The sequence below is a fragment of the Helianthus annuus genome, chromosome 14 (assembly GCF_002127325.2).
Source record: "Helianthus annuus cultivar XRQ/B chromosome 14, HanXRQr2.0-SUNRISE, whole genome shotgun sequence".
Lineage (NCBI taxonomy): Eukaryota > Viridiplantae > Streptophyta > Magnoliopsida > Asterales > Asteraceae > Helianthus > Helianthus annuus.
Window position 1 is genome coordinate 40,207,039 of NC_035446.2, and position 23,771 is coordinate 40,230,809.

The following is a 23,771-nucleotide window of genomic DNA, read 5'->3' on the forward strand; positions in this document are numbered from 1 at the left end:
TTTTGGTCGGTAATTTCCTATTCTTACCCAATGCCATTTCACTTGTTTCTCTCTCTTGTTTCCCTTTTAGAATGCCTCCACGACGCGACAATCAGATACCAATTGAAGATCTGGCAGCTGTCATTACGCAGCAAATGACTGCTGCAATCCCGAACATCGTTGCTCAATGCAACCAAGCTCTCAACAACAATAATGCCTCTTGCAACTTCAAGACGTTCAACTCAGCTAAGCCATCAAAGTTTTCTGGGACTCAAGGAGCGACTGCACTTCTGCAATGGTTCGAAAGTCTAGAGAGCACCTTCAGACATGTTCAATGCCCAAATGAGCGAAAGGTAGACTTCGCTTCAGTGTCTTTGAGAAGCGAGCTTTGACATGGTGGAATGGGGTAATGAGAGATAGGGGTGCCGATGTGGCACTAGCTCAAACATGGGAAGAGCTTCGAGCTCTGATGATGAAGGAATTCTGTCCTCGTCATGAGATCAGGGCCCTGGAAAGGGAATTCGACGATCTTAAGCAAGACAGCGGTGAACATCGAGCCTACACCGATCGATATGAGGAGCTGAGTCTGTTGTGTCCTTCCATGGTTACGCCTTTGGATAAGGTGATCGAGAAATACATTGATGGTCTCCCTGACTCAGTTCAGGACATTGTTATTGGTAGTAATCCTACCACAGTTAGACAGGCCATTGAATTATCTGCTACCCTAACTGAATCTCAGATCAGGAAACGTAAGCTTTTCCGAAAGGGTGACAAGAAACCAATTGAGGAATCAAAGACCATGGATGAACAGACTGGATCCCCTAAGAAGTCAAAGAAGCGAAAGGCTTCTCAGAACTTCGCCATGGTTACTCACAATGATCAAGCCGTCCCCAACCAACCAGCTCAAACCCCTGCTAGGAAGCCATACAATGGAAATTCACCCTTGTGCAACCAATGTAACCTTCATCATCATGCTAGGGTGAAGTGCCGCGAATGCCAAATTTGTGGACTTAAAGGTCACACAGCAAAGGTTTGCCGCGCTGCAGTTGCACCAAATCAAGCTGACAACAATCCTGCTCAAGCTCGCTTTCCACCAGGTTCTTGCTACAATTATGGCGAGATGGGTCATTTCCGAAGAAATTGCCCAAAGCTTGCTAATGCTAATCCAGCACAGTGATGAGCATCTGACCGACTAGAAGACAACACCCTTTAGAAATAATCATGTCTTGTGTATTATTTTCTTTTGTTGTCAAGGTCCATGAAACAGTTGTTACCATTGTTTATAAATAAACCTTTTTATTTTACATTACAATGTGCAAATGTGATGGCATGTATAAACAATGTATCCCCTTCAATACCGACAATCAAGGAACCGTATTCCTTGAAAAACATACTACCCAAAAAAAAATCCTTCCATTTTATGATCTATTGCGTTTTCTTGAAAACGAAATCGAATATTTGGTAGATCATTCTATCTTTATAGATAGATTCTTGAAAGTGATCAGAGTGCCAAATGAAATCCACGGATTGGATTCCTGGTGTGCTTTAAGTATCTGCGTCCAAAGATAACAAATTAATAACCAAGATAAACAACTATGTGATTATGTGCTTATGTGTTCCCTTTTATGTTTTTGTGATCCATTTTTTTTGTTATCCAAATCCTCGTAGAATCTTCCATATCTTCGTATACGGGATTCATAGTAGGATATCCAAAGGTACTGTATCCTCAATGGGCTTTTACGTGATAGTAAGAACCCTTGAATTATATTGTACTATTCCGTAATTAGACCCCCTGGGTGGTCTAGTTAAACAGATTGATCCAAAAATCTAGTTAGGAATATCATGTGATGATATAGCTGAAAGGACTCCATAGTTGGTCTAATTAAAGAGATCATTCATTGATCTAATTAAAAGGACCCTATGGTAGTCTAGTCACCCTCATCCCAAGTTTGATATTCTTCCCCAAAACATTACAAAACAAACTGTGCGGACTGTGCAAGGAATTACGTAATTATGGATGCATACATAATTATGGAATTTAGTGCACAGAAACCACAGCAAGTTTTGTCGTGTATCTAGAGTTAACTCCGTTCATTTTCGTATCTGAAGAAATTGTGGAAAATGACTCATTCCGTTCATTTTTGTATCTGAAGAAATTGTGGAAAATGACTCATTCCGTGCATTTTCGTTTCTAAAGGATACCCATTAAGGAAAATGACTCATTCCGTGCATTTTCGTTTCTAAAGGATACCCATTAAGGAAAATGACTCATTCCGTGCATTTTCGTTTCTAAAGGATACCCATTAAGGAAAATGACTCATTCCGTTCATTTTCGTTTCTGAAGAAATTGTGGAAAATGACTCATTCCGTTCATTTTCGTATCTGAAGAAATTGTGGAAAATGACTCATTCCGTTCATTTTCGTATCTGAAGAAATTGTGGAAAATGACTCATTCCGTTCATTTTCGTTTCTAAAGAAATTGTGGAAAATGACTCATTCCGTGCATTTTCGTTTCTAAAGGATACCCATTAAGGAAAATGACTCATTCCGTGCATTTTTCGTTTCTAAAGGATACCCATTAAGGAAAATGACTCATTCTGTGCATTTTTCGTTTCTGAAAATTTTCCCTCGAAGGGAAATGAATATCCCTGATCTTTCCTTCATTTCCGTTTCTGAAGAGTCTCCGTTAAGTAAATGACAGGATATTGCCTTGCATATCTTTGGTGGCTTTTTGACACAAAGTCACAGATAGACTCCTACGAATAAATTTCGGGACGAAATTTCCTAAAGTAGGGGAGACTGTGACACCTGTGTCACCACCACCATCAAACAAATACCAAGCCAATGAAATATTGTATTTCATACTTGGGATCTGTATAAATATGTGTATCTTTTGCACGTATCAATTCTTGTTCGATTTCGGGCTTTAAATCGCTTTCTGGAAGGTTATACGCAAACTGGTGCTTAAACGCAACCAGTTTAACGCGACGTACATTCCGGAACTGTGACGTAAGCCAAACATACCCTAAATATCCCTCACATAACTTAGAAATAAGTTTCGAAGGATTCGGTATGGCGAAAACATGTTTATTTGAACTAAAGAACTAATTACGACAAAACTGCGAAGCGAACGTTGGTGACCGCCCGGATAATATTTAAATCCAGAAGATATTCTGTTATGATTGAAATTTTATTTTTAATCAGGTTCATTTTAAAAAAAAAAAATTAAAACGCTTAAGAACGTTCTTTTCAAGTTTAAGCGCGTAATGTGTGTTTCTACGCAACACAGTGCTTATACTGCAAAACGCGGACAACGCAGCCAGTCTCAGCAACTGAAATTTATTTCAGTAATATTTTGGCGAGTTTATTTTTATAGAAAAATAAAAATAATTTAGAACGCCATGAACCGAGATTTAAACGCTAGAGAAAATACTCGGTATCCAGTTAAATACCTGTTTTTATCTAATTTACCAAACAAAATTTACATTTAACCCCCCCCCCCCCATATGAATTTCGGTCACAAGGACCCACCAAGATCCCCAAAATATTTTGCCAAGTTCTCTCAAGATTTGATTTGATATTTCTTGATTTCTTTTGATTTTCTTGGATATTATAAGATTTTATTTAGATTTTTTTTTCTATAAGAACACTCCACACTTCACTTCACACTCAACACTCCATCTTCCACTCTCTCTCCCTCTCCCAACCGTAAACACCACCATCACCTCCATTTCCATTTTTGCAACTTTATTCTTAAAGATTAAACCCCATTCCAAGCTAGTTTCAAGTTGGTGTGAAAAACCAAAGGAGTTTCCAAGGTGATTTCAAGTGATTTCAAGCTCCATCTCATCAAAAACTCACTTGAATCTTGAAGGTATAAAGTTTATGTTTAAATCATATACCTTGTTCTTGATGGTTGGAAGTTTCTCTTGAATCTTGGAATTTTTCACTAAACTTGAAATCTAAAAGAAATGGGTCTTGAAACAAATAAAAATGGTGGTGATACATATGTATGTATAACCGTACATATATATAAATATACATATATATATATATATATATACGTGTGTGTGTGTATGTGTCTTGAAGTTCGATTTCTTGTTAAATACTTGTTTATGTTGTTACATGTTCTTGAATAATAGTTTAAATGCAAGTGATTGTTGATCTATGTATGATATGTTAAATGCTTAAATACATCAGCAAATAAACCTGAATATATCATATATTTGATGCATTTAGATTAACATAAAATGTTGATGTTATGATAGTATGCTTTAGATACTTGTACATGTGAATATATGTTGATTTAAAGCTCAAGAAGTGATAAAAAATGGCTATATGACAAAAATGTTTTAGATCAGGTTACAACCACTAAAACTAACATTATTTGGTATATTATAAGGGCATGAAACTTTGACGTAGGTTTGGTAGCATTGCATGTTGTACATATAGCTTAAAAAAAGTGGTAAAATATGCGAAAGTTGCATGATTTATATGCTCTATTTAAGACCTGCACTATTGTGAGTATAACCATTATTTTATTCAGTAAATAACATGGGTTGTGTCAAAATTTCAAGTCATTTCGATTTGGGATGGTTCGGGTAACGTTTGATGCAAAACTATGCGGTAAAACGGTTAAAAAATCGCCTTTTCGGAGGATTTTTATTAAACTGTTTTTGATCAGTAACCAAACTGATATTTTTGATATAAAAACAAGTATTTTAACTTATACTAAGTTTACTTGGTGTTCGGTTAGTCATACGTGACTTCCGACACTCAAAAATGTTACCGAAATGCTAAAATAAGTGTTTCTCGACATAACTATAATGGGTTATCCATGAGTAAATTTTATGTGTTACAATGTGCTTTGTGTTTTATAATATGTGTATGATGACATGATAATACTTGACAAGATTATTTGTTTTACGCTAGAGTACATATACGCGAATATACCAAAATAATCAAAAATAATAACTTTTCGGCGAATCTCAAAGTTATGTGAAAATTCTAAGTATCGGAGAAACTTCGTCATTTTTTATGAATTTTGTTTATTAAATCATTCTTATTTAATTTAGGACAAATAAATAATTTGAGGGATTGTGTTAGCATATAGAAACGCACCCAAAGGTGAGTACATAGACCCCTCTTTTACTGTTTTTCAAACATTTTGGGGGTGAAACACATGTGCCTACTTGTTACTTACATGATTTCATGCTTTTATATCATATACTTGCTATGTTCATTAGCACACTATTAGTACATGATTTCATTATGTTTTTGCTATGTATGCCCATTGTGTGCATACTTAGTACATCGTTTTACATAACACTTCATGCTATGTATGTTCATCATACTTAGTGCAATTTACATCACATGCTATGTATGCCCATTGTGTGCATACTTAGTACATCGTTTTACATAACATTTCATGCTATGTATGTTCATCATACTTAGTACATTTTACATCACATGCTATGTATGCCCATTGTGTGCATACTTAGTACATCATTTTACCTAACATTTCATGCTATGTATGTTCATCATACTTAGTACATTTTACATCACATGCTATGTATGCCCATTGTGTGCATACTTAGTACATCGTTTTACCTAACATTTCATGCTATGTATGTTCATCATACTTAGTACATTTTACATCACATGCTATGTATGCCCATTGTGTGCATACTTAGTACATCGTTTTACATAACATTTCATGCTATGTATGTTCATCATACTTAGTACATCTGTCACACCCCGACCACGTAGAACATACAAAAAGTGGCGGAAACGTCGGGGAGTGTTGTAACAGAATCAATTGTTTCAAATCCATGGCAAATGAAGTTTCGTTTTATAAATCCAACATGAAAGTTTACATTGTCTAAACAAGAATCAAAGTGTACATAACATAAATTAACTAGTTCTTGTCTCGTTTTAAGTCACTAAGGCACAGGTCCGCCTAAGTATGTCTTGATAAGTCCTATGCATCATCTCCTGAAAACACATGTGAAAATAGGTACGTCAGCATAAAAATGCCTGTGAGATACATTGGTTTTGTGAAAACGGAATTCATGACTTGAGTTTGAGAAAATGTTTAGTCATGAACCTCGGATTTTGCTTTGTCTTGTAAATCATTTGAAAAATGGTAAGATCAAATGATATGTATAAATAAGAGAACAATGCATGGTTAACTGAATAACCATGTAAAAAAAGTTTGTATAAGATTTGTTGTTTGTAAATCAATGTCTTGTGAAAAGCGTGTCATTTGTATAAAATGTTCTATGTCTCAAATTGAAATGATTCAAATAACGCTACGATACGTAATACCATACAAACACTTATATATAGGAAGTACCAGCGGCGTATCCACCATGCTTGTATCATATTACACACGCCTCGCTACTTAATCACTTACTCAAACCAAACCATCAAGATGAAATGTTTAACAACGGTAGAAATGTTTATGTATAGTCAAATGTCTATTGTCAATTGTAAGTCTTGTCAACGGATACAACTGGTTTACACGGTTCAACGGATACAAACGGTTCATATAATTGAAGGGTTAAGACGGTTCACATGGTCAAATGGTTACAACGGTTCAAAATGTAGTATAATGTGTTCATATGCTGGATGAGCATATGCAACAGAAATGCAATGTGAAACAATGTACTACGTATGCACACCATGGGCGTACGTAGCATGAAATGTATTGTAGAGTACAACGGTTCAAAATGTAGTGTAATGTGTTCATATGCTGGATGAGCATATGCAACAGTAATGCAATGTGAAACAATGTACTACGTATGCACACAATGGGCGTACGTGGCATGAAATGTATTGTAGAGTACAACGGTTCAAAATGTAGTGTAATGTGTTCATATGCTGGATGAGCATATGCAACAGTAATGCAATGTGAAACAATGTACTACGTATGCACACAATGGGCGTACGTAGCATGAAAAGTAAAGCAATGTACTAAGTACGCACACAATGGGCATATATAGCATAAACACAATGAAATCATGTACTATATATGTACTATCGAACATAGCAGTATATGATGTGAAAATCGGAAAGCATGAAAGTAGCAAGTAGGCACATGTGTTTCACCCCAAAACAGTTTGGAAAACAGTAAAAGAGGGGTTCAATGTACTCACATTGACTCCTCGAAAACATGTAAAAGATGGGGTTCAATGTACTCACCTGAGATTGCTTTGAGTTCTTGTATAATAACCAAACAAATGCTAGATCACGGAATATCAAACGGCACCTAATAGGTAGCTATGTTAATATACCGGACCAAATCGGAAGGATCGGATAGTACGCGGGTTCGTAAACCAAACGAGTATGGAGACTCGTGTAATATGGTTTAACAAAGCCTACATACTAAAATGAAACCTAACCTAAGTGCTTGCGACCCATTACGACCCGTTTAGGTAGCTTATGCTACCCTAACGCGTCGTTCGCGTAGAACGCGTTCGGAACGCCTAACATCGTGACCACAAGGTATAACCTCGGAAGGTTATAGCTATGGTCATCTAATGTGTTTGGTCGGATCCTAAAGATCGACCAAATGGGTCGGGTTCGAAAGTATAAGCGATGGTTTAGATCGCTTACCTTACGACCCTATATAAGCACTAAACTAAAAGTGACGAGCTAAGCATGTTAGAACATGCTTAACTAAGTTTAGAAAACAGGTTTGACATCAAAACAAACGGCTTTGATGCTCACGAGTAGTTTGGTTACAAAATATGCAAGAATGCACATTTTGGCCGAAACTACGACCCGTCACTGAGCCTAGTTAACGTGGTGATCAGTAGGTATAGTCACTACGGACTATAACCATCGTGATCACGCTCACGTTATGAAGTTCCATGAACTTCGCATCGACCATAAGCTGGTCAATGCAGAAAGTCAACAAAACGTTGACTTTCGGACTCGAAAAGCGATAAAAGAGCGAAAGAAGACTTACGGAAGGTCCCCGAGTGCTAATCTAGATCAAATAGCTCAGGTATGGAACAATGGTTCCAACTTAGAGCCTTAAGATCAGATTTTGTGGGTTTTTGGAACAAAGGGGGGGGGTATTTATAGGAAAAGTGGAACCGTTAGGATCGTTTATCGAATATCGTGCCGCGATCTCGAGCGTACACTTGTCAAATTCTTGTGGTAAGTCAGAAATTGCCCCTTGGCTCTTGATTGGGTGAAAGGGCATTGCCTCTTGATCGAACGAAAGGCCAACTGCATTAAATAGATACATTGAATCTGTCTGACAGTCTCACGCGCCCCGCGTAAGGATTTGGTAAATCCTTACGCGCCCCGCCTAAGGTTCCCAGATCAGAATTTACAATTTTGGTCCCTGCACTTCAGAAACACGTATTTTGGCCCATTTTTGGCACGTTTAAGCCCCGTTAACCTCATTTCAAGGCTCTAAGATGAAGTTAAAGTGTAGGGGACATGAAATATGCTCAAAAATATTCCGGATGTCGGTTCGTTTGGCCGTACGATTGCGATGTTCGCTTAATTACGACGGAATGCGCATAAGCGCGAAAGACGATCCAAATGACGTGACGAATGGATTTTTCTCATGCCCAACACTAAGGCATAATATAAGGATGCTTACATAAATTTTTGGATGTCCGGATGTATTCAGAACGTAAGTTATGCGCAAAAGTGCAAACTTGTGCACTTTTTGACACTTTTAGTCCCTGAATGATCCAAAAGTTTGTTTTAGCATACCAAACACCTCAAAGCCTATTTCTAAGCTATGTAGAGGATATTTAGGGTATGTTTAACTTATGAACATGTTCCGGAATGTTCGTTAATGTTCAAATTGGCATACTTTCGCAGTTTGTCAAGTTTAGTCCTTGTAAGCGAATTAACTTGTTTTTGCTATACCCAAGCCTTCAAAACTTATTTCTAAGTTATGTAAAGGTTATTTAAGGTATGTTGAGTATATGTTGATGTTCCGGAGTATTTGTCGCATTAAACTGAGTACGTTTACGCACCAGTTTGCGTATAATGCTCTAGAAAGCAATGTAGAGTTTGAAATTGAACAATTATTGATATGTGCAAAACATACACATATTTATACAAGATCCCAAGTATGAAATACAATATTTCATCGGCTTGGTATTTGTTTGATGGTCGCGGTGACACAGGTGTCACAGTCTCCCCTACTTTAGGAAATTTCGTCCCGAAATTTATTCGTAGGAGTTTATTTGTGACTTTGCCAAATAACCACCAGCGATATGTAAGGCAATATCCTGTCATTTCCTTAACGGTCATTCCTCAGAAACGAATATGAACAGACGGAGTCATTTTCCTCAACGAGTATTCTTCAGAAATGGAAATGACGGAATAAGCAAACGGATGTTCATTTCCTCAATGGACAATTCGTCAGAAATGAAAATGAACTAACGGAGTCATCTTCAACGGTTGCTTCCTCAGAGTTGGAAATGAAGGATTTCACAACGGATATTCATTTCCTCAACGGATAAATCTTCAGAAACGAAAAATGAACAGACGGAGTCATTTTCAACGGTTGCTTCATCGGAGTTGGAAATGAAGGATTACACAACGGATACTCATCTCCTCAACGGATAAATCTTCAGAAACGAAAATGAACTAAACGGAATCATTTTCAACGGTTGCTTCATCAGAGTTGGAAATGAAGGATTTCATAACGGATATTCATTTCCCCAACGGATAAATCGTCAGAAACGAAAATGAACTAACGGAGTCATTTTCAACGGTTGCTTCATCAGAGTTGGAAATGAAGGATTACACAATGGATATTCATCTCCTCAACGGATAAATCTTCAGAAACGAAAATGAACTAAACGGAATCATTTTCAACGGTTGCTTCATCAGAGTTGGAAATGAAGGATTTCACAACGGATATTCATTTCCCCAACGGATAAATCGTCAGAAACGAAAATGAACTAACGGAGTCATTTTCAACGGTTGCTTCATCAGAGTTGGAAATGAAGGATTACACAACGGATATTCATTCCCTCAACGGATAAATCTTCAGAAACGAAAATGAACTAAACGGAATCATTTTCAACGGTTGTTTCATCGGAGTTGGAAATGAATAGGGTTAACTCTAGACACATGACAGAACTTGCTGTGATTTCTGTGCACTAAATTCCATAATTATGTATGCATCCATAATTACGTAATCCCTTGCACAGTCCGCACAGTTTGTTTCGTAATGTTTTGGGGAAGGATATCAAACTTGTGATGAGGGTGACTAGACTTCCATCGGTTCCTTTTAATTAGATCGACATGGGATCTTCTTAGTTAGGCCACCAAGGAGTCCTTTCAGCTATATCATCACATGATATCCTTATCCAGATTTTTGGATGAATCTGTTTAAGTAGACCACTCAAGGGTCTAATTATGAAGTAGTACTTTATAATCCGAGGGACTTAACTATAACATAGAAGTCCATTGAGGATTTTAAGTAATACCCCTGGGTATCCTACGATGAATCTCTTGTACAAGGATATGTAAGATTCTACGAGGATTTGGATAGCATAATTTGAATCACACAACAACACATAAGGGAACACATAAGCACAAAGTCACATACTTGTTTAACTTGATCATAATTTGTTTTTAACTTGTTATTGATTGAATACGGATATGGAAGCCAATAGACGGGTCTCAATGTTCACTGGAATCTATCTGAGAAGATAGGAAGATCTCCCAAAATTTGATTTTTGATTACAAGGAATCACCACATTCGAATGAAGGTATACAACAATTAAAGACATACGGGAAATCCTTAGGCACCCTATTAAGGATTTATAGTGGTACTTTGGGTATTCGTCTTGTCTTGTAACCCGCGCCTTGTACTTCGTTTCCTTAGAATAAACGGGTACTTAGGAATTTCGTGGAAGACGCAAGAGATCATAAGATGGGAGAATTTTGGGGGTAGTTTGTTCTTTAAGGAATACGGTTCCTTGATTGTCGGTATTGTAAGGGGGTACGTCGTTTATATATGTAACCACACAAATACATTGCAATGTAAATAAAAAATTTATTTATAAACAACGATAACAACGGTTTCTTGGACCTTGACAACAAAAGAAAATAATACATAAGACGTGATTATTTCTAAACGATGTTGTCTTCTTGTCAGTCAGATGCTTATCCCTGTGCTGGATTTGTATTAGCAAGCTTTGGGCAATTTCTTTGGAAATGACCCATCTCGCCACAGTTGAAACAAGAGCCTGGTAGAAAACGACCTTGAGCAGGATTGTTGCCAGCTTGGTTTGGCGCAGCTGCAGCTGGGCAGACTCCTGCTGTGTGGCCTATAAGTCCACAAGATTGGCATTTGCGGCACTGCACATTGGCGTGATGATGGAGGCTACATTGGTTGCACAAGGGTGCTGTTCCATTGTATGGTTTTCTAGCAGGGGGTTGAGCTGGTTGGTTGGGGACGGCTTGACCATTGTGAGCGACCACGGCGAAGTTCTGAGAAGCCTTTCGCTTCTTTGACTTTTTAGGAGATTCAATCTGTTCATCCATGATCTTTGATTCCTCAATTGGCTTCTTGTCACCCTTTCGAAAAAGTTTATGTTTTCTGATCTGCGATTCAGTCAAGGTTGCAGATAGCTCAATGGCCTGACGGAGTGTGGTAGGGTTGCTACCAGTGATAATGTCTTGTACCGAGTCAGGCAGGCCGTCGATGTACCTCTCGATAGCCTTGTCAAGTGGGGCGACCATAGTCGGGCAAAGAAGACTCAACTCCTCAAACCTATCAGTATATGCCCTGTGTTCGCCACTATCTTGTTTCAAATCATCAAACTCCTTCTCCAACGCTCGTTGTTCATGACGAAGACAAAACTCCTTCATCATAAGAGCTCTCAGTTCAGCCCATGTTTGTGCTAGAGCAACATCTGCACCACGGTCTCTCATTACCCCATTCCACCATGTAAGAGCCCTCTTCTGAAACACACTCGAAGAAAACTCGACCTTGCGATTATCCGGACACTGCACGTGGCGAAAGGTATTCTCGATGCTCTCGAACCATTGAAGAAGCCCAGTTGCTCCCTCAGAACCACTAAAATTGAGTGGTTTAGCCGAGTTAAAGTTCTTGAAATTGCATGTACCATTGTTGTTGTTGTTGGCTTGGTTCCATTGAGCAAAGAGATTTGGGAATTGAGCAGCCATCTGCTGCGCAATAATTTCTGCCAGCTCGGCAGTTGCTATCTGGTGTTCGCGTCGAGGAGGCATTGAGGAACAAGAAAGAAAAGAAATGAAATGATATTGGGTAAGAATAGGATGTTACAATTACCGACCATAATCATGGTTGATGGTCATTTGTTTGAATCCACGAAGCAAACAAACAACATCAAGGCTGAATCAAATCAAATAGATCCTCATAGTGTATCGCGAAGACATGCTCGCCTATAAGTGGACACTCACCCCAAGAGTTCCCAGGTAAGAGTGACTGGTCCGATTATGTGGATTTGTACCAACACTCTAGCCTTAGACAGAAAACCCAGGGTACAGGCATTCACTCTTCCAGTTTGCACGTGTTCACACTATTTAGGACCCAAGACTTTGACGAGAGTTTTGAAAACTTAAAGGGGTTCAAAACCTTATAACAAAGGGTTCAAAACCTTACAATAGAGGGTTCAAAACCTAGTAATCAATCATCCTAGAACAGATGATTAGTTTTCAAGGCGGTTTTGAAATTTATATTCTTGTTGTGGTCGTCGCCTAAGGATAGGTGACGGTATTGTTTTATGACTAAACGCAAGTAAACTCGCGTTAGGGTCCTAGGAAGGTTATAGACTAGGTCAAAGCATTACTAATAACCTAATTCCCTATAACCATTGGCTCTGATACCATCTTTTCTGTCACACCCCGACCACGTAGAACATACAAAAAGTGGCGGAAACGTCGGGGAGTGTTGTAACAGAATCAATTGTTTCAAATCCATGGCAAATGAAGTTTCGTTTTATAAATCAAACATGAAAGTTTACATTGTCTAAACAAGAATCAAAGTGTACATAACATAAATTAACTAGTTCTTGTCTCGTTTTAAGTCACTAAGGCACAGGTCCGCCTAAGTATGTCTTGATAAGTCCTATGCATCATCTCCTGAAAACACATGTGAAAATAGGTACGTCAGCATAAAAATGCCTGTGAGATACATTGGTTTTGTGAAAACGGAATTCATGACTTGAGTTTGAGAAAATGTTTAGTCATGAACCTCGGATTTTGCTTTGTCTTGTAAATCATTTGAAAAACGGTAAGATCAGATGATATGTATAAATAAGAGAACAATGCATGGTTAACTGAATAACCATGTAAAAAAAGTTTGTATAAGATTTGTTGTTTGTAAATCAATGTCTTGTGAAAAGCGTGTCATTTGTATAAAATGTTCTATGTCTCAAATTGAAATGATTCAAATAACGCTACGATACGTAATACCATACAAACACTTATATATAGGAAGTACCAGCGGCGTATCCACCATGCTTGTATCATATTACACACGCCTCGTTACTTAATCACTTACTCAAACCAAACCATCAAGATGAAATGTTTAACAACGGTAGAAATGTTTATGTATAGTCAAATGTCTATTGTCAATTGTAAGTCTTGTCAACGGATACAACTGGTTTACACGGTTCAACGGATACAAACGGTTCATATAATTGAAGGGTTAAGACGGTTCACATGGTCAAATGGTTACAACGGTTCAAAATGTAGTATAATGTGTTCATATGCTGGATGAGCATATGCAACAGAAATGCAATGTGAAACAATGTACTACGTATGCACACCATGGGCGTACGTAGCATGAAATGTATTGTAGAGTACAACGGTTCAAAATGTAGTGTAATGTGTTCATATGCTGGATGAGCATATGCAACAGTAATGCAATGTGAAACAATGTACTACGTATGCACACAATGGGCGTACGTAGCATGAAATGTATTGTAGAGTACAACGGTTCAAAATGTAGTGTAATGTGTTCATATGCTGGATGAGCATATGCAACAGTAATGCAATGTGAAACAATGTACTACGTATGCACACAATGGGCGTACGTAGCATGAAAAGTAAAGCAATGTACTAAGTACGCACACAATGGGCATACATAGCATGAAATGTAATGTAAAGCAATGTACTAAGTATGCACACGATGGGCATACATAGCATGAAATGTAATGTAAAGCAATGTACTAAGTACGCACACAATGGGCATACATAGCATGAAATGTAATGTAAAGCAATGTACTAAGTACGCACACGATGGGCATACATAGCATGAAATGTAATGAAAACATGTACTATAATGTACTAACGAACATAGTAAGCATATGTTGTGAAAACAGGAAAGCATGAAAGTAACAGATAGGCACATGTGTTTCACCCTAAAACAGTTTGGAAAACAGTAAAAGATGGGGTTCAATGTACTCACCTGAGATTGCTTTGAATTCCTTGTGTAATAACCAGATAATGCTAGAGATCACGGAATATCAAACGGCACCTAATAGGTAGCTATATTAATATACCGGACCAAAATCGGAAGGATCATATAGTATGCGGGTTCGTAAACCAAACGAGTATGGAGACTCGTGAAGTATGGTTTAACAAAGCCTACATACTAAAATGAAACCTAACCTAAGTGCTTGTGACCCATTACGACCCGTTTAGGTAGCTTATGCTACCTTAACGCGTCGTTCGCGTAGAATGCGTTTGGAACGCCTAACATTGTGACCACAAGGTATAACCTCGGAAGGTTACAGCTATGGTCACCTAATGTGTTTGGTCGGATCCTAATGATCGACCAAATGGGTCGGGTTCGAAAGTATAAGTGATGGTTTAGATTGCTTACCTTACGACCCTATATAAGCACTATACTAAAAGTGACGAGCTAAGCATGTTAGAACATGCTTAACTAAGTTTAGAAAACAGGTTTGGCATCAAAACAAACGGCCTTGATGCTCACGAGTAGTTTGGTTACAAAATACGCAAGAATGCGCATTTTGGCCGAAACTACGACTCGTCACGGAGCCTAGATAACGTGGTAATCAGTAGGTATAGTCTCCATGGACTATAACCATCGTGATCACGCTCACGTTATGAAGTTCCAATGAACTTCGTGTTGACCATAGGCTGGTCAATGCAGAAATTCAACAAAACGTTGACTTTCGGACTCGAAAAGCGAATAAAAGAACGAAAGAATACTTACGGAGGGTCCCCGAATGCTAATCTAGATCAAAATGGCTCAGGTATGAAACAAAGGTTCCAACTTAGAGCTCTTGATCAGATTTTTGTGGGTTTTACTCAAAAGAGGGGGGGGGGGTATTTATAGGAAAAGTAAAGTCGTTAGGATCGTTTCTTGAATTTTGTGCCACGATCTAATCCGTACACTTGTCGCAAAGTTGTGGTGGCTTATTTTGCCCCCACCATAGGGTTTTGACAAGTGGCATTGTCCTTTGGAGAGTTGAAGGGCTGTTACAAGCTGTTTAAACATTGAATCTGGTCCAGAAGGGGCCTCGCGTGACGCCTAGACCCGTCGCGTCACGCCTAGCCCTTATTTCTGCAGAATTTGCAGGAATGGTCCCTGCACATGTTTCGTTGCGTAACGGCACTTCTAACACCCGTCAAACCCAATTTCAAGCTCCGCAATGATGTTAAGACATAGGGAACATGAAATATGCTTGAAAATATCCCGGATGTCGGTTCGCTTGGCCGTACGGTTGCGATGTTCGCTTAATTACGACGGAATGCGCATAAGCGCGAAAAATGATCCAAATTGCGCGACGAATGGATTTTTCTCATGCCAAACACTAAGGCATAATATAAGGATGCTTACATAAATTTTTGGATGTCCGGATGTATTCAGAATGTAAGTTAGTCCCTGAATGATCCAAAAGTTTATTTTAGCATACCAAACCCCTCAAAGCCTATTTCTAAGCTATGTAAAGGATATTTATGGTATGTTTAACTTATGGACATGTTCCGGAATGTTCGTTACAATTCAAATTGTCATACTTTCACAGTTTGTCAAGTTTAGTCCCTGTAAGCGAATTAACTTGTTTTGCCATACCAAAGCCTTCAAAATTTATTTCTAAGTCATGTAAAGGTTATTTAAGGTATGTTGAGTATATGTTGATGTTCCGGAGTATTTGTCGCATCAAACTGAGTACGTTTACGCACCAGTTTGCGTATAATTCTACAGAAAGCGATGTAGAGTTTGAAATCGAACAAAAGTCAAAACTTGAAAAATGTAAAACACAACCAAACAAACATTGGGATCAAATAACATTGTTTTATTAATAATTGAACTGTTCACAATGATTACAAGCACAAATGTTACATACATTGCTGAGCTGGAGAATAATCTGCTATCTCCCAGATCTGTGACAGGATGTATACTACTCACACTACAAAAAAAAGGCCATCTAGTGGCACACACTTTTAATGGCATTTAGGTTTTGTGCCACTAATTTTTGTTTTTAATGGCACTTTAGTTATTTAACACATACATTTAGTGGCATTTAACTTTTATGTCACCAATCAATGCTTTTAGTGGCATTTTGCATATGCCACCAAATTTTGCTATATGTTTTAATGGCACTTTGCCTGTGCCACAAAAAATTTTGAACTAGTTTAAAATTTTCACCATTTCCCTCTTGGAAACCTAAAAATTTCCCTAAAAATTTCTTCTTCTCTTTCACCAAATAAATAATATACGTGTGTGTATGTATGTGATAAATAAATAATATAATGTGTTAAAACTAACATTATTATAACTAACTATGTAAAATAAAAACTAAAAAAACAAAAACAAAAATGTAAAAGATTTTTTATCTAAATAGTTAAACGTGTTAACGGTTCAACCCGTTTTTATACGGGTCAACCCGAACCCGATTTTTTAAAAGGGTCGTGTTAGTCGACCCAAACCTGTTTTTTTTTTTTTTTTTTTTTTTATGTCGGGTTAACGAGTCGTGTCAAGAATTTCCGCCCCTAATAGACATGTTAGAGTTTCTTTTAAATTAAAGAAAAAAAAATAAAATTTAACTTTTAGATCGGAAATGTTACCTCTATATGTCAAAAATATTTTTTTAATGTTAACTGAGCACATGTGGTTTTTATATATCAAAACTAATTTATTTTAAAAGGTAATTTACCTTCGTTTCTATAGGATTCCCCCTTTTCCCAAATTTATGAGCGCCATTTCCTCTGGTGCGCCATAAATCATCTCACACATCCCTCCTAAATCGTTTCCAACCTCATCGACCAAAATGCCTCGCCTCATCTCCAATCTCATCTCAGATTCATCTCTGCGATTAAACCCTAAATCATCTCCTCCAATTGACCGATTTCATCTTCTATTCCTTGAAAACTAGATCGATTGCAAGGTATGAACTCGACCACAGTATGGATCTATTAATTAGGGTTTGCTCTAGTGATTGGAGATCTAAACATCTTATTCAAGTAGTAATTAGCCAGTATGGATGAATATTAGGTATTATTTTAGTTGTTACAAAAGTTTCTTCTCTCTCTAAACTCGATCCATCCAGAAATTGATACGTTCGCTTCAGAATCTCATGGTTCCACCATATATTGGTAGTGAATTGGATCTATCAGTGAGGTTATCAGGTACGGATTCGATTAACTGAGTTGTTTTCGTTCGAATTTTGTTGTAATTCTATGGGCGTTGTGTTAATTCAGTTGTCAAACGTTAATCGTTTGATATTCTACGTTTTTTGTTGATTAAATGTGTTGATTTTTTATTGAATGATCTCGAATCATGTTTTAATTTTTTAATTGGAAGCTGCATTGGTGATGTACGATTATTTTGTAGCCCTAGGGTTTGATCTTACTTCAATTTGTTACTATTTGTGTTTAATTGATTATGAATTGAAACAATTGAGATTTGTTTTTGAGTTAGAGATTGAATCAATCCAACAGAAATTGTTTAGATTATTTGTTTGATTCCGTTTTGTTCGGACTGAAGCGTTTGATATTCTGTACGCAGAATCATAAGTGGTTCATTTCAATTTAAAATATTTATAGATAGTAAAAACATACAAGACTATAAATCTTTAGTTAAGGCTCCTTAATTAGCACCTAGGAGTTAAGAATCCTCAACCATTTCTAATGAACTAGTCTTGATTCTTGAGTTAACCATTTCAAATAATTAATTGTATTTTAGTTATCATCAAACTTTACTAAACTTGTGTTAGACAAGTTAACTTATCTCAAATTGAACAGAACTTTCAACCTTTTGACAAGGATAGTAATTGTATGATAATGATATACTGTTAAAAATTTATAGTCGTGTATGTTTTTACTATCTATAAATATTTTAAATTGAAATGAACCACTTATGATTCTGCGCATGGACTGAATGTTTGGCCACAAGAGGACAAGAGATTAACTGCAAATGTATATAAGTAGTGAAACCAAACTTACTATAGTGAGCTTACGCTTGTCTGCGTTATGTGTTTGGTAGCAGTCATTCTTTCCAAACGTGCTAAATTTTGAATATTAGCTTATTGCTAAATATCTGCAGTAAGATCCTTTGGAACAGAAGGGCGAAAAAAAGATGGTCCACAAGTACATAATATTTCGCGGAAGTGATATCAAGGTATCTAAGTTGGAAGATATTTGACTCTCTTTTCTCTACTTGCTTGTTTGTATTTAGGAGGGCATATATCATGATTGTTGTTTTTTTAAAGCTCCCTATTTTTAGAAAGAATTAGTTAGATATTCATTGAACTTTGATTGTATCTTTTGGCAGTTAGTTTCCCTTTGTTGTGAATACTATTTTTACCTTTGTGTAGTGAAAATAAGCAAGAAAGATAGCTATTTTTTATGGTATTGTGAAACCTGAACAAAGGCATTTAAGATTAAGTGATAGATTTCGATGTTTACTTTTTATGTATAAAGTAAACTGGCACAAAGTTTGACTTGTAATTTTATTCTTATAATTAATAATAAAATTGCATATAATTATTATACAAGTTAACTAATAAACCAATTTTTAAGACCAGACTAAAGAGAGCTCGCTTGTTTTATTTAAAGTAATTGCTAAAAATGATGTCATGCCACTATGCCAGAGGCCTAAAGTCACAGTTGTAATTGTCTATAAATAATATTAAGTTGATGATGATTACTATTTAATAACTTATTAATGCTAAGTTGATATTTCTTTGCTGTATATTTTGACTTCTGGACAACAAAGGTGTTAAAATTACTTCTTTATATTGCAGGATCTTCAGGTGAAATCATCTCAGCCTGTTCAACCCGTGCAGCCCATTAACAGTGATCCTGCCATAATTCAGGTAATTCCAGAATCATTATTATATTTTACAACAACTTCGATCGTCTCATAACAGAACGTTCGATTCCAATGCAGTCTCATTATCCTCGGCCACCTGCACCATCGTCAACCTTACCCGCTGTAGCTAGTGACCCTTCATTCACTACCAGTACCTATAACCCGCATCTGGGTCAACCCGGGTCAACTTTATTTTAGTTTTGCTGAGTATATCTTGCATTCTGTTGTAGTTGGATCTTTTTTTGCTATCCGAGAAATGGAAGAAGCTTGTAGAGAAAGCACGGTCCAAGCAACTTTAATCCCATGAGTACAACTCAGGTAAGCTTTAAATGGTAATTTGGGCCTTGATTCCTTACAAAATCTGACCTAACACGAATTCATATTTATTTGTCTTTTAAACTTCTCTTTGCAAGTTCACAATGAGGATTAGGTTAACCTTTATTTATTTGTTTACTATTCTTTTCCAGGCATCCAGATATGAAGAGGCATGCAGAAAATTGCTACATTTTGACCGTGTAGAAAGTGTGCAATTACTCTCCTGACAGTGGGATCAAATCTTTGATTGTTGTTAACTTCGAAAGCTCAAGCTCTTCAAAGAAGGTAAACCAGGCGCATTAAACTATGTTGTGTGTAAATGATGGGAATGTGATTTGAGTTTTAAATAACTAATACTTTAGTTATAACATATATTTGTGTTTTGTTTTTGTAGGATGATCCCCTATGTGTTGCTGCTAGACAAGATGGGAAGATATTAGTCTCTAGTCTGTGGGTTGATCACAGTTTTGATGTCGGAGCGCCTGTGGATACAACCTCGGTCACGATGATTATTTAACTCGCATGAAGATTGTGAAAGAGATTCATAAAAACAATGAAGTTTTGAGTTTTTATTCATACACTTTAGTTTATTTGGGTTATATGTTTGATCATTAGACTTAGATCGACACTTATTAGCCATTTGGAATCTTTGGAAGATTGATTGAACTTTTAAATTTTAATTGAAGTGATTATTTTATGATTTCTACATTTTACAATTTTGTTTTTATTTTTTAATGTAAATAAATGATAATTGTAATTAATTAAAATTAATATGATAAACGTCAATGGCATTTAATTTGATGTGATTTTTGTGGCAAAAAATAAGTGCCACTAAAAGCTCAAAAGTTTGTACCGGCAGATAAAAAAGTGCCACTAAAAGCCTAAAAAGTTTGTGCGACACATTGTGCCGCCCATTCTTACAAGGTTCTTTAGTGGCACTTTCTTGTTTTTCTGTGGCACTTTTTGCATGCCACTAGATGGCATTTTTTTTGTAGTGTCACTTCACTGACAAAGAATGTTTGATCTTGAAACCGGGATTTGTGATACCTGAGGAATGGATCATCATGAGGGCACCAAGAGTCAATGATCTGTATGTGTTGGACATGAGTGTAGCTACTACAACCACGGGTCAAGCTCATTGTTTTGTGTCAAGAGCAACTGAGAAAGAATCAAGATTGTGGCACCGGAAAATGGGGCATATTCACCTAAGGAAGATGAATCACTTGGTGCATAATGATTTGGTTACAGGAGTTCATGTCAAAGGTTTTCATCTGGAAGGGGAGTGCATAAGCTGTGTTAAAGGCAAGCAGAAGAAAAAGTCACACCCTACAAAGCAAGTAAATTCAGTTTCGAGACCTTTGGAAAGACTTCACATGGATTTGTTTGGTCCAGTGAATGTCAAGAGTATTACAGGAGATTACTATTGTTTGGTCGTAACTGATGATTATTCAAGATTTTCGTGGGTTTCTTTCTTGAAAACGAAAGACGAAACGTTTGACAGCTTGATGGCATTGTTTAAAAGAATTGAGAATTTGTACCAGAGGCCTATCAGTAGAATTATAAGTGATAATGGTACTGAATTCAAAAACAGTAAGATGGAAGAATTTTGTGATGAAAGAGGTATACTGCATGAGTTTAGTGCTCCGTACACTCCGCAACATAATGGAGTCGCAGAACGTAAAGACCGGACACTAATCGAGACGGCTAGAACTATGCTCGCAGATTCAAAGTTACCGATTAATTTTTGGGCTTAAGCTGTTTCCGCCGCATGCTATACGCTCAATAGGGTTCTTACTGTCAAGAAGTTCAAAAAAACGTGTATTGAGCTAATCAATAACCGCAAACCGAATTTGAAGTATCTAGAACCGTTCGGGTCACCCTGTACAGTTATAGAGCCTCATGGAAAGTTTGGTCCGAAGTGCATTGAGGGAATATTTGTTGGTTATGCCAATCCATTGCGATGTGTCTTCGTTCCAAGTGAAAAGCGGATTATTGAAGCTGCAAATGTTGAATGTCAAGGTTATACTATGCCACCACAGAATCCTGGTGATTCATGGAAATATAATCACTACAACAAAAATGGCTTTTTAGGACCTTTTTTGTGGGACGCTTGTAAAAGAGGGTCCTAAAAACTATTTAATAGGACTAGTGAACTTTTGGGGTCCTTTATAATATACTCTACTAAACCGGTGTCCTAAAAAACTATTTAATAGGATGGATGATTTTTTGGGGTCCTATTATCATATAATTTAATAGGACACTTAAAATGTAGATCCTAATAAAGTACTTTATAAGACATTTAATTGTTGGTGTCCCATTATGTGGTACTGTATTAGAACACTTGGTCATCTAGGGTCCTATTATAATATAACTTAATAGGACACGTTGTAGTTAAGTCATAAATGTTAGTGTTATAGGACCCTTTCTAGTCGAAGTCATATTAGAACTTAACTTAATAGGACACTTGACACTTGGGTCTTATAACTTTAAACTTTATAGGACGCTTAACCATTGTGGTGTTATTATAATACACTGTAATAGGACACTTGATATTTGAGTCATAAAACATTAGTTTTATAGGACGCTTATTCGCTAGAGTTTTATTATAATATAACTTAAAAATGTGTGACCAAAGGTTAAACTTATTACATCTTTTAAAATTCCCACCAAAATATTTTATCCTAAAACATAAACTTAACCCTAAAATATTCCATCCTAAAACTTCTCCAAAAAATAATTTATTCCAAAACTTAAATTTCCCCCCTAAAATATTTCCTCCAAAACTTAAATTTCCCCCCAAAATATCTCATTCAAAATTTCCCTCTCAAATAGTATTCTCGTTTAAAAAAATCACATTATTTAATATTAGAAAACAAAAAAAAAATTATTACATATATAAAATTCAAAAATTAAATATTATAGATTGTAAACCATATTTGTTTTCTTCTAAATAATATGTTAATGTATGCATATTAGTTACGTTTATATACGTTTGTAATGTATGCATATTAGCATGGGTGTCGAATTCCTAGTACCGACTTGTTTGTGGTACCCATTTTTTTTTTGGCTTTTTGAGTACTGGTACTTTCGATCGGTTTGTTACTTACCGAATTTTACTTTCAAATAAAAGTACCATAAAGTATCGTACCAAACATTTTCGGTACCAGTACCTGTACCCATTTCGGTATCGGAATGTTCGCTACAAGTACCGAGCTCATCCCTAATCACAGATGTCTTAAAAGACCATATGGGTCTTATTGGATCATAATGACAAATAGGGATCATATATGTGTTAATGAACCATATTAGGATTTAGTGGATTATAATGGACAATAGTAGATGATAGATGTCTTAATCGACCATATTGGGTCTTAATGGATCACAATGGACACCTGTAGATCAAAATGTCTTAGTGGGCCATATTGGGTCTAAATGAATAACATGGCCAGTAATAGATCATACATGTCTTAATGGACCAAATTGGGCCTTAATATATCACAATGGCCAATAATAGATCATAGATGTCTTAATCGACCATATTGGGCCTATACGGATCACAATGGACACTAGTAGAAACATGTCTTAATAGATTATATTGGGGCTAAATGGATCACAATGGCCAATAGTAGATCATATACGTCTTAATGGACCGTATATGGTCTCAATGGATCATAATAACCAATAGTATATCATATATGTGTTAATGGACCATATTAGGCCCTGATGAATCACACGGACACTAGTAGATTAAACATGTATTAGTGAAACATATTGAGCCTTAATAGATCACAATGGTCAATAATAGTTCATATATGTTTTAATGGACCATATTGAGCCTTAATGGATCACAATGGCCGATAGTAGATCATATATGTCTTAATGAACTGTATTGGGCCTTAATGGATCACAACGCGACTGCTGGAACGCACCGACAACGAAACGGAAGCATCAGACACGCGTATTAACTTAAAAGACGAAATATTATGACATATTTAGCTTTGTTTTCCAATTTTATTATCCGTAGTTGAAAACGGATCGCAAAACCGACAAGGAACGACGAATGAGTCAATTTACGCATTTTTAACAACCGACAAGAAATACCAGCCCAATATCGATTTCCAATGTAGTTTTGGAGTGTTTTCGACTTAATCTATTA

The 23,771-nt window shown here is 36.7% G+C and overlaps 1 long non-coding RNA gene across 1 annotated transcript; it reads left to right on the plus strand.

The window, feature by feature from the left end:
• The first annotated feature begins 17,188 nt into the window (after positions 1–17,188).
• On the plus strand, positions 17,189–19,487 carry LOC110908272. Its single transcript, XR_004878435.1, has 4 exons — positions 17,189–17,616; positions 18,533–18,607; positions 19,233–19,304; positions 19,379–19,487. It is a non-coding gene; the product is annotated as an uncharacterized LOC110908272 (long non-coding RNA).
• The last annotated feature ends 4,284 nt before the right edge of the window (positions 19,488–23,771 follow it).